General features: G+C 42.7%; 2 non-coding genes and 1 pseudogene across 2 annotated transcripts; all 3 read left to right on the top strand.

The window, feature by feature from the left end:
• The first annotated feature begins 1,072 nt into the window (after nt 1–1,072).
• On the top strand, nt 1,073–1,249 carry LOC140280564 (U2 spliceosomal RNA; annotated as a pseudogene).
• An 8,068-nt stretch (nt 1,250–9,317) lies between these two features.
• On the top strand, nt 9,318–9,431 carry LOC140280740 (U5 spliceosomal RNA). The gene has a single exon (XR_011909670.1). It is a non-coding gene; the product is annotated as a U5 spliceosomal RNA (small nuclear RNA).
• Nucleotides 9,432–9,739: 308 nt separating this feature from the next.
• On the top strand, nt 9,740–9,923 carry LOC140280522 (U2 spliceosomal RNA). The gene has a single exon (XR_011909482.1). It is a non-coding gene; the product is annotated as a U2 spliceosomal RNA (small nuclear RNA).
• Nucleotides 9,924–12,505: the final 2,582 nt, after the last annotated feature.

Raw genomic sequence — 12,505 nt, 5'->3', positions numbered from 1 at the left:
GTTGGCTACTGAAGGGATAGAAAATGGGGAATACTTGTTTTAAAGCAAACAAGGAATTAGATGGGAAAAATACATGTTTTAACGGGACCCAGACAATATTAAATACTCAGACAGATGGGAGAAGAAGTGTAGTTTTGTAGGAAATCACAAAATTATTACATAAAATTAGTGAAATCAATTGAAGAATGCCTTTCTGAAGAGCTGTTTACCACAGATGAGCAGCTTTGCGACCAAGCACATTGTAGATCGCTTTACTGCCAAAATGATCTAGTTTAATGGATTGGTTTAGACATGCATAACAGCATTTTAAGAACAAAGAGAGAAACAAAAAGGGACAACGCTTCATGGTGGAAGGTGATGTATAAATAACTGTGTATATGATGAAGGAGAGACCATTTGAGCAGCACAGCCATTTCGCAGCACAGGGACAGCAGTCCAAGTTAAAGGATCTCCCACGTGGTATTACCTGTCACACTGTGTCAAGGCATCAAAAAAAGAAAAAATCACCAAACTCAAGGACAAAGAGACGAAGACTCCGGTGAACGAAGAGAGAGGACTTACAAACCAGAAATACAAAAGGATGCTCGATATCAAGATCCAGAAGAAGAGGCTAACAATGCCACGAACACTTACGATGCTGGGAATGATGCCAGCAATGAACAGAGAAGAAGATTCAGTGTCATCAATCTGCAACACGTGCCTCTAATGAGGGGGTGAATATAGAATCCTCAACGATTACAACGTCTCTGGGAACTGTGACAACAACAAGGTTTAAACCATTTTGATATATATTGTAACCTATTGGCTAAGGAATAGTGCTGAAAATGAGGTTAATCTAATCCACCACTGTCCTTGGTCTTCTGTAGGGTTTTTAAACTAATACGTGGTGGTTTGTTTTTCCACAGAAATTTGGAGATGCATGAATCTAGTGACTTAAACCAAGTAGCAGGTGGTTTTATGGGGATCATTGAGAACAAATAGTTAACTTTTGGTAGTATCATCATTTTAATGGTTGTAACTCTCCCCATAAGTGATATAGGTAAGGACTTCCAACGAGAGAGATCGTCCTCTACTCTCTTTAATAATTGCACATAATCCATCTGTACTTATCAGTTTAATATGTGATATGTCTATGCAAGGACTACATATTAAATGGATTTTTATCAATAGGAGTTGAAAAAGGAGCTTGCTCCGTTCACTCCAAGCATCGACCCGGTATTGCAGTGCCGCTGGGAACGGTGCGCTCTCCTCTGCTGTTGTGAAAAAGCAAACAGCGGTGCAGGATGGAAGTTTCTTTTAGTCTGCTGAGAAAAGAGAGTGAATGCGAAGTAGACTTTAACACGGCTCTGGGAGCGAGCCGAGTGCGGGCTAACCAGGAGAAATGCTTGAAAGAAACGCGACACCGAATGAGCGGTCAGAACAAAGCCTCAATACGGTGTTCCCGTGGTGTTTTTATAAAATGCGGTGAAAATAAAGGTGTGAATGCCCCATAGAAAACTAAAAGGTGGAGCGGAAGTGTTCGGCTGCAAGAAGGTGTGAATGTCCGACTATATTTGGTGAAAAGCAGGTGAAGCAAGGTCTGAATGCCCAACCTTACATCATCAAAAGCGAGATCAGAGGTTTTTGGCTGCAAGAAGGCCATAGTTTGCCAAAAGCGGGTAAGGTGCGAATGACCGACTAAATATCAACAAAAGTGGGGGCGGAGGTCTTCGGATGCAAGTGGGTGTGAATATCCCACCATACAAGTATGGTGGAGAGGAAGCTGTGAATGGCCGACCATAGTTTGCAAAAAGCGGGTGAGAAAAGGTGCGAATGTCCAACCATACATGATCAAACCAGGGAGCGGAGGTGTTTGGCTGCGACAAGGTGTGAATGTCCACCCATAATTAATGAAAAGCGGGCAACAAGTAGGTTCGAATGCCATACCATACATCATCAAAAGCACGAGTGGATGTGTTCGGCTACAAGAAGGTTTGAATGTCCGAGCATAGTTTGTAAAAAGCGGGTAAGAAAAGGTTCGAATGCCCGAACATACACCATCAAAAGAGGGAGCGGAGGTGTTCCGTTGTAAGACGGTGTGAATGTCCGACCATAGTTGGTAAAAAGTGGGTATGAAAAGGTTCGAATGCCCAAATTCGGCTGCAAAAAACTGTGTTTGGCTGCAAAAAGGTGTGAATGTTCGACTAAAGTTTGTAAAAAGCGGGTAAGACAAGGTGCGAATGCCTGACAATGTATGATCAAAAGCGGGAGCGGAGGTGTTCAGCTGCAAGAAGGTCTAAATGTCCATTATTAATTGCTAGAAAACATGAAAGAAAATTTTCGAAAATCAATCCGCACATGATCATAAGTGGGAGAGGAGGTGTTCAGCTGCAAGAAGGTGTGAATGTCCTACCATAATTGCTGAAAAATGTGTTAGAAACGGTAAGAATGCCGGACCCTACCTCATCAAAAGCTAGAGAGGTGGTGTTCGGCTGCAAGTAGGTGTGAATGTCTGACTATATTTGGTGAAAAGCAGGTGAAGCAAGGTCTTAATGCCCAACCTTACATCATGAAAAGCGAGATCAGAGGTGTTTGGCTGAGAGAAGGCCACAGTTTGCGATGCAATAATTAAAGGCCTCATGCCAGATGTCGCCACTGAAGTAAAGAACATTTACATGGGATGGTGTGAGGGTCCTCGTTTGGCTGACGTTCGCCGATATGCTCGCCATGCTCAGAACCAAGTTGAGACGCGTAAGACAACCAAAAGGGACAAGTGTGAAAAGGAGCTGCATTTGGCAGCCATGACCATGTATTACGCAGTTGGTGTAAACAGAGGACGAGGCCGAAGTCGAAGACGTGGACGTGTGGGAGAGGAGGTCGAAATGGGCGACGCCAGAGCTATGATCCGAATATTTGTTTTTACTGTGGCCAGACTGGACACTGGAAGAAGGACTGTCCACAACTGAAAAGTGATGAAATTGGGCAAAAGACTGACTGAGGGTGGGAGGCAGGTTCTGGACGTCACGCGGCAGCGGAGCCTCCACTAATGGGTGATAGCACAAACACACTCACACATTTTTCCTGCTCTGTGTAGTGAAGAAACGCTTGCCGACTGTGATTCACGTAGTAAAGTTTTGCATGCTATTTCCATCCTAGAGCAAAGATATTTCTCTCAGAATATAGGAACTTATGTTCATCAGTAGTGACGTCAGGGGAGTTTGATTGTCCTCCAAAGTTAAGTGGAAACCACGTTTACTGTATGTCTGCATCAGGCCAGGTTGTGAAGGAGAAAATGACAATGCCCATTGCGTGTTGTCACTCCTGATGAGCTCTCCTTCAAACACTCATTTTTGTTATCAGAGTTGTGTCCCATTAACCTGATGGGCTGTGATCTCATGTGTAAATTAGGCATTATTTTAACTTCTACTTCTTCTAGGGTGTTAAGGTTATGTTACAGCCTGACAAAGTTTTCACAGCAGTGCAGTTTGATTCATCGGCACTTACATATGCTTATGAGTGGAAACTTCCCAGCTCTCCTTTTTCACAACAACTAGTGGAAGAAGCAAAAGCGTTAGTTTCACCCCTTTCTGATTTCATGCAATCTACTGATTTGCACTGCACATCACACATTTCTTTGGGGCCTGACAATGACTATGAGAAGAAGTGAAAAAATATGTACGCCTACTTTATTGGCTGTGTCGCTCACTCCAGAGCACTTCGATTTTTTTAATGTTTGTGGTACTCGCCCTCACATTTCCTTGGCCAAACGTACACACAGGCAGTGACAAGGTGTGGGAGAGTTTGTTGCTACATGTCAGAAAGAAATGGAGTGGACCGTTTCACCTGCTGATCCAAATTTGATGTTTTCTGAACGATTGTCAGCATACAAAAAAACATTTTTGAGTACAATGCATTGTCAAAGAACTGTGGACTTAATTCCTACCACAGAATCACATTTTGAAGCATGTTTTTTATCTGAAACAGATTTGTCTTCGATACCCATGTTGGCTGAAGTGCCCAATGATCTTTGGGCTAAGAGCAAATATGATGTGGGGTTGATAAAAGGCTGTGAACCAGTAATTGTCACCCCTAAATCAAACTTTTGTCCATGTAAAAAACAATACCCTTTTAAGCCTGAAGCAATTAAAGGGATTAAACCTGTTTTTCAATCTTTTCAGAAAACAGGCGTTATTGTTCCTTTTGAAAATTCACCTGTGCTTACTCCATTGATTCCTGTTAAAAAGATTAAAGATGCTGGCCAGCCAGATGAATGGCGTTTTGTTGGATATTCGAACCTTTTCTTAACTGCTTTTTACAAACCATGGTCGGACTTTCACACCTTCTTGTAGCCGAACAACTCCGCTCCCGCTATTGATTGTGTACAGTCGGCTATTTTAACCTTTTCTTACCCGCTTTTTACCAACTATGGTCGGACATTCACACCGTCTTACAGCGGAACACCTCCGCTCCCGCTTTTTATGGTGTATAGTCGGGCATTCGAACCTTTTCTTACCCGCTATTTACAAACTATGGTAGGACATTCAAACCTTCGTGTATCCGAAAACCTCCGCTCTCTCTTTTGATCATACATTGTCGGACATTCGCACCTTTTCTTACCCGCTTTTTACAAACCATGGTCGGACTGTCACACCTTCTTGTAGCCGAACAACTCCGCTCCCGCTATTGATTGTGTACAGTCGGGTATTTTAACCTTTTCTTACCCGCTTTTTACCAACTATTGTTGGACATTCACACCTTCTTACAGCGGAACACCTCCGCTCCCTCTTTTGATGGTGTATGTTCGGGCACTCGAACCTTTTCTTACCCGCTTTTTACAAACTATGGTCAGACATTCAAACCTTCTTGTAGCCGAACACATCCACTCCTGCTTTTGATGATGGGTATTCAAACCTACTTGTTGCCCGCTTTTCATTAATTATGGGTGGACATACACACCTTGTCGCAGCCAAACACCTCCGCTTCCTGTTTTGATCATGTATGATTGGACATTCGCACCTTTTCTCACCCGCTTTTTACTATGGTCGGCCATTCACAGCTTCCTCTCCACCATACTTGTATGGTGGGATATTCACACCCACTTGCATCCGAAGACCTCCGCCCCCACTTTTGTTGATATTTATTCGGTCATTCGCAGCTTACCCGCTTTTGGCAAACTATGGCCTTCTTTCAGCCAAACACCTCTGATCTCGTTTTTGATGATGTAAGGTTGGGCATTCAGACCTTGCTTCACCTGCTTTTCACCAAATATAGTCGAACAGTCACACCTTCTTGCAGCCGAACACTTCTGCTCCACGTTTTAGTGTTCTATGGGGTATTCACACCTTTTTTTTCACCGCATTTTATTGATTATGGTTGGAAATTCTCACCCACTCTTATCCGAAGACCTCTCCTCCTGCTTTTGTTAATATATAGTCGGGCATTCAAACCTTTTCTTACCCGCTTTTTACAAATTATGGTCGAACATTCACACCTACTTGCAGCCGAACACCTCCGCTCCCGCTTTTGATGGTGTATAGTCGGGCTTTCGAGCCTTTTCTTCCCCGGTTTTTACAAATTATGGTTGTACATTCAGACCTTGCAGCCGAAAACCTCCGCTTCCTCATTTGATCATACATTGTCAGGCATTCGCACCTTGTCTTACCCGCTTTTTATAAACTTTAGTCAGACATTCACACCTTGCAGCTGAACCACCTCCGCTCCCTGTTTTGATAATGTATGGTCTGGCAATACTACCTTTTCTTACCGGTTTGTGAGTAATTATGGCTGGACATTCACACCTACATGCAGCCGAACACCACTTTTCCCACTTTTGATGATGTATGGTCCAGGATTCTAGTCTTTTCTAACACATTTTTCTGCAATTATGGTTTGATATTCACACCTACTCACAGCTGAACACTTCCGCTCCCGCATTTGATGGTGTATAGTCGGGCATTCTCACCCTTTCTCATCAGCTTTTTGCAAATTATGATCTGACATTCACACCTACTTGCAGTCGAACAGCTCTGCTCCCGCTTTTGATTATGTTTGGTTGGATATTCGAAACTTTTCTTCACTGCTTTTTACAAACTTTGGTCGGACGTTCACACCTTCTTGCAGCCGAACACCTCCGCTTCCGCTTTTGATGGTATATATATATGGGCATTCGAACATTTTCTTACCCGCTTTTTACAAACCATGGTCGGACTTTCACACCTTCTTGTAGCCGAACAACTCCGCTCCCTCTTTTGATGGTGTATGTTCGGGCATTCAAACCTTTTCTTACCCGCATTTTACGAACTATGGTCGGACATTCAAACCATCTTTTAGCCGAACACATCCACTCCTGCTTTTGATGATGTATGGTTGAGCATTCGCACCTTTTCTTACCCATTTTTTAAAAACTATAGTCGGACATTCACACCTTCTTGCAGCTGAACACCTCCTCTCCCGCTTATGATGATGTGTGGTTTGATATTCGAAAATTTTCTTTCATGTTTTCTAGCAATTATTGATGGACATTCAGACCTTCTTGCAGCTGAACACCTCCGCTCCCGCTTTTGATGATGTATAGTCGGGCTTTCGAGCCTTTTCTTCCCCGGTTTTTACAAAATTATTGTTGGACATTCAGACCTTCTTGCAGCCGAAAACCTCCGCTCCCTCTTTTGATCATACATTGTCGGGCATTCGCACCTTCTCTTACCCGCTTTTTACAAACCAGGGTCGGACTTTCACACCTTTTAGTAGCCGAACAACTCCGCTCCCGCTATTGATTGTGTACAGTCGGGTATTTTCACCTTTTCTTACCCGCTTTTTACCAACTATGGTCAGACATTCACACCTTCTTACAGTGGAACACCTCCGCTCCCTCTTTTGATGGTGTATGTTCGGGCATTCGAACCTTTTCTTACCCGCTTTTTACAAACTATGGTCAGACATTCACACCTTCTTGCAGCCGAACACTTCCGCTCTACCTTTTAGTGTTCTATGGGGTATTCACACCTTTTTTTTCATCGCATTTTATAGATTATGGTTGTAAATTCTCACCCACTCTTATCCGAAGACCTCTCCTCCTGCTTTGGTTAATATATAGTCGGGCATTCGAACCTTTTCTTACCCGCTTTTTACAAATTATGGTCGAACATTCACACCTACTTGCAGCCGAACACCTCCGCTCCCGCTTTTGATGGTGTATAGTCGGGCTTTCGAGCCTTTTCTTCCCCGGTTTTTACAAATTATGGTTGGACATTCAGACCTTGCAGCCGAAAACCTCTGCTCCCTCTTTTGATCATACATTGTCAGGCATTCGCACCTACTTGCAGCCGAATACTTCCGCTCCACCTTTTAGTGATGTATGGTTGGCATTTGCACCTTTTCTTACCCTTTCTTACCCTACTGATTGCTTAAGATTAAGTTGTTTTTTCTCAAACTACAAAATTTTTTTAATTGTTGAAACTTGATTTGAAGTGGATAAATAAGGAGGACAAACAGTTTTAAGTCAGGCTGATAGAAGGAATTAATGTTATAGCAAAATCTGTATTTCGTCATATGTCGAGAGATGCTTATTGCTGAAGAAGTTCTTTCTCATTCTACAAAGTACAACGTTGTTTATCGTTGAAACTTGATTAGACATGAACAAATATGAAGGACAAAGCAGTCTTAACTTGGTTAGAGTTAAGGAATTCGTTTTATAGGAGAATCCGAATTCGTGCATAACTCGTAAAATAGAGCTTATTTTCGGATTCCTGAAGAATGAGTCTGGTTCTTTCTCATAATACAAAGTTTGTTGTTTATTGTTGAAACTTCATCAGAAGTGAAGAAATAAATGAATGCCTATCAACAAATGTGTGATCTAAACTCTAGTGCTTCCTCTAAAATAATTTCCTTTCTCAATTCAGAAATGTGTGTGTGTAGGTCACAACACCCGTGACACCAAAACGGCTTTCTTTTCTCTCTTTTCTCTACACTCTGCACTGTGAGCACACACACCAAATCAGAAAGGCTTTTTTCTCTCTTTTCTACATTATGGACTGTGGGGACACAAAACCGCTCTCTCTTTTTTTTTTGATTGTGTGCCAGGGCGTTGTCTCACGTATTAGATTATGCTTACGATACGAATGGGTTTATCAGTCACATCAGAATCCATACATACTGATCCTCCCGTAATAAAATGGTCGGATCTTATCAAACACACTTTGTTTCTTGTGACAATCAAGTCAGCGAAACAGCGTATACACGTCAAGACACTGAATCAAGTTTGCCACAAGAACTCATAAGTTTGGCAGTATTGCTCTGCCGTCAGCAATCATACACCCATTTTATTTTCGTGAGACATGTGCAGGCACCTGTTCATCTACTGTTCTATCACTATGAATTAGTTTATCTATTATCAATAAGGATACTTCTACAACTACTATCAAAGTATGTCCAGACTTCTTATGTTGTCAGTTGCTATATATGAATAAGTGGGTAGCTACTGACAAGCATTAAGCATGTCACACAGCCCAAACATATAACATTTCAGGACACACCACACAGTTAACAACCACAGTGAAGTGTCAAAGCCCAAACATGTAACATTCAACAGGACACTTACACAACACATTCAAATCAAACAGTCAGACAACATACAAGAACATATACCCCAGCCGGCATTGCTCCCTGCCTATTTTCCTACAGCTCACTATGTGTGCGCACACCTTTATTCACAAACTCTTCAACTTATACTCTTTTACCAAAGCTGCTACAGCTCGATTGGCCGAATACCCTTAGATCCTATTTCGGTGAATTTCACATCTGCCTTACATGTAACAGATTAGCGGTTTAGCAGTTTTAATTTAGTTTGAGTGAAGGAATTCATTTTATAGCAAAATCCGAAATCGTGAAGAACTCATGAAAGTAAGCTTATTCTCGGATTCCTGAAACTTTAGATTTGCTCTTTCTTTTACTGCAAAGTACAACGTTGTTTTTTTTTTGTTTAAATCTTTCTAGACATGGTAAATATGAAGGACAAAGCAGTTTTAACATAGTTTGAGTGAAGGAATTCATTTTATAGATAAAATCCCAAGAATCTGCTGAGAAAAGAGAGTGAATGCGAAGTAGACTTTAACACGGCTCTGGGAGCGAGCCGAGTGTGGGCTAACCGGGAGAATTGCTTGAAAGAAACGCGACACCGAATGAGCGGTCAGAACAAAGCCTCAATACGGTGTTCCTGTGGTGTTTTTGTTGCTGCCTTGTCGATTGCACAGGGGCAAGTGTTTCAACCAAGCAACGCTCACCATGGGGAAGGTGGCTATGGCAACTAGCCTGATGCCCTGCTCCCGCAGTGACGGATAATCGTACTCTGGTTTCTCTTCATAACATACAAGTCTTTCGCCTTTTACTAAAGACTTTCGTGGAGAGCAGCACTAATGAGCTGTTTCTATTTTTGGCAGGCTTTACCTTTGCGGGTGAAGCCCTTTCTGTCTGTGCAAAAGAAATCTTGTTACTGTGCAGAGTTACTTCTCTGAGTAGAGTCGCCTTACTTGTTGCGATTGTGCCGATGTTCGAAGCTGGAGTGCAAAGTTGTTGCTTGAATGGTGCTTGCTGGAGCATGCGGGAGTGCAAAGTTATACCATTTAAAAGGGCTGAAGAGTGCTCAGTGCAGCGGGTGGGCGGAGGTGCAACGTGACACTCTGGCCACCTATGGCCATAAAAAGAACACGGCTACAAGTGCGCATTGTGCCAGCAAGGGCCCTCGGACCTGAAACAGTGGACAGTTATCGCTTCTCGGCCTTTTGGCTAAGATCAAGTGTAGTATCTGTTCTTATCAGTTTAATATGTCCTCTATACGAGGACTACATATTAAATGGATTTTTAAGAATAGGAGTTGAAAAAGAAGCTTACTCCGTTCACTCCAAGCATCGACCCAGTACTGCAGTGCCGCTGGGAACGGTGCGCTCTTCTCTGCTTTTGTGAAAAAGCAAACAGCGGTGCAGGATGGAAGTTTCAGGGAGCCCAAGATGAAACTTTCTTTTAATCTGCTGAGAAAAGAGAGTGAATGCGAAGTAGACTTTAACACAGCTCTGGGAGCGAGCCGAGTGTGGGCTAACCGGGAGAATTGCTTGAAAGAAACGCGACACCGAATGAGTGGTCAGAACAAAGCCTCAATACGGTGTTCCCGTGGTGTTTGTGGCTGCCTTGTCTTTTGCACAGAGTAAAAGACAAGGCAGCCATCGAATAGGGCCCGATTGTTCCTACTTGGTCAGCCGAGGAGCAAGGGGGGGGGGCAAGCGTCTCAACCAAGCAAATCTCACCAAGTAGGAACAATCGGGCCCTATTCGATGGCTGCAACACCTGAAAGAGATATTGATGCGAGACCCGATCAAAAGCTTTTTCAAAGTCTAAATTTAAGATGACAAGCCGGGTGTTTCTGTCTCTAGCGTAATCAATGATGTCTCGAATCAGTACGAGGCTGTCGGTGAGTTGTCTCTCTGAGATGGCACAAGCCTGGTCTGGGTGAATTACCTCCTCTAAAACAGAGGACATCCGTGTCGTTAAAACCTTGCTAAAAAGTTTACAGTCAAAGTTTAAAAGTGTGATGGGCCTCCAATTCTTTAGGTCAGTCTTATCATTTTTATCAGAAGTGAAGAAATAAATGAATGCCTATCAACAAATGTGGGATCTAAACTCTAGTGCTTCCTCTAAAATAATTTCCTTTCTCAATTTAGAAATGTGTTAGAAAAGGTAAAAATGCCGGTCCATACATAATCAAAATCGGGAGAGGTGGTGTTCAGCTGCAAGAAGGTTTAAATGTCCATCAATAATTGCTAGAAAACATGAAAGAAAATTTTCGAAAATCAAACCACACATGATCATAAGTGGGAGAGGAGGTGTTCAGCTGCAAGAAGGTGTGAATGTCCACCCATAATACCTGAAAAATGGGTAAAAAAAAGATGCGAATGCCCAACCATACATCATCAAAAGCAGGAGTGCATGTGTTCGGCTACAAGAAGGTGTGAACGTCCAACCAAAGTTTGTAAAAAGCAGTTAAGAAAAGGTTCGAATATCCAACCGTACATAATCAAAAGCGGGAGCAGAGCTGTTCGACTGCAAGTAGGTGTGAATGTCAGATCATAATTTGCAAAAAGCTGATGAGAAAGGTTGAGAATGCCCGACTATACACCATCAAATGCGGTAGCGGAGTTGTTCGGCTGTGAGTAGGTGTGAATCTCCAACCATAATTGCTGAAAAATGTGTTAGAAAAGGTAAAAATGCCGGTCCATACATAATCAAAATCGGGAGAGGTGGTGTTCAGCTGCAAGAAGGTCTAAATGTCCATCAATAATTGCTAGAAAACATGAAAGAAAATTTTCGAAAATCAAACCACACATGATCATAAGTGGGAGAGGAGGTGTTCAGCTGCAAGAAGGTGTGAATGTCCACCCATAATACCTGAAAAATGGGTAAAAAAAAGGTGCGAATGCCCAACCATACATCATCAAAAGCAGGAGTGCATGTGTTCGGCTACAAGAAGGTGTGAACGTCCAACCAAAGTTTGTAAAAAGCAGTTAAGAAAAGGTTCGAATATCCAACCATACATAATCAAAAGCGGGAGCAGAGCTGTTCGACTGCAAGTAGGTGTGAATGTCAGATCATAATTTGCAAAAAGCTGATGAGAAAGGGTGAGAATGCCCGACTATACACCATCAAATGCGGGAGCGGAGTTGTTCGGCTGTGAGTAGGTGTGAATCTCAGACCATAATTGCTGAAAAATGTGTTAGAAAAGGTAAGAATGCCGGTCCATACATCATCAAAAGCGAGAGAGGTTGTGTTCGGCTGCAAGTAGGTGTGAATGTCCAGCCATAATTACTCACAAACGGGTAAGAAAAGGTACTATTGCCAGACCATATATGATCAAAAAGGGGAGCGGAGGTGGTTCAGCTGCAAGAAGGTTTGAATGTCCGACTAAAGTTCAAATATATTAACAAAAGCGGGAGGAGAGGTCTTCGGATGAGAGTGGTTGAAAATTTCCAACCATAATGTATAAAATGCGGTGAAAAAAAGGTGTGATAGAACACTAAAAGGTGGAGCGGAAGTGTTCGGCTGCAAGAAGGTGTGAATGTCCGACTATATTTGGTGAAAAGCAGGTGAAGCAAGGTCTGAATGCCCAACCTTACATCATCAAAAGCGAGATCAGAGGTGTTTGGCTGCAAGAAGGCCATAGTTTGCCAAAAGCGGGTAAGGTGCGAATGTCCGACTAAATATCAACAAAATTTGGGGCGGAGGTCTTCGGATGCAAGTGGGTGTGAATGTCCGACTAAATATCAACAAAATTTGGGGCGGAGGTCTTCGGATGCAAGTGGGTGTGAATGTCCGACTATATTTGGTGAAAAGCAGGTGAAGCAAGGTCTGAATGCCCAACCTTACATCATCAAAAGCGAGATCAGAGGTGTTTGGCTTCAAGAAGGCCATAGTTTGCCAAAAGCGGGTAAGGTGCGAATGACCGACTAAATATCAACAAAAGTGGGGGCGGAGGTCTTCGGAT

This window comes from Leuresthes tenuis, unplaced genomic scaffold (genome assembly GCF_036924035.1).
Source record: "Leuresthes tenuis unplaced genomic scaffold, fLeuTen1.0.hap1 SCAF_21, whole genome shotgun sequence".
In the NCBI taxonomy this organism is placed as follows: Eukaryota; Metazoa; Chordata; class Actinopteri; order Atheriniformes; family Atherinopsidae; genus Leuresthes; species Leuresthes tenuis.
Note: the sequence above shows the minus strand (reverse complement) of the source record. Positions and strands in the feature narration are given on the sequence as shown.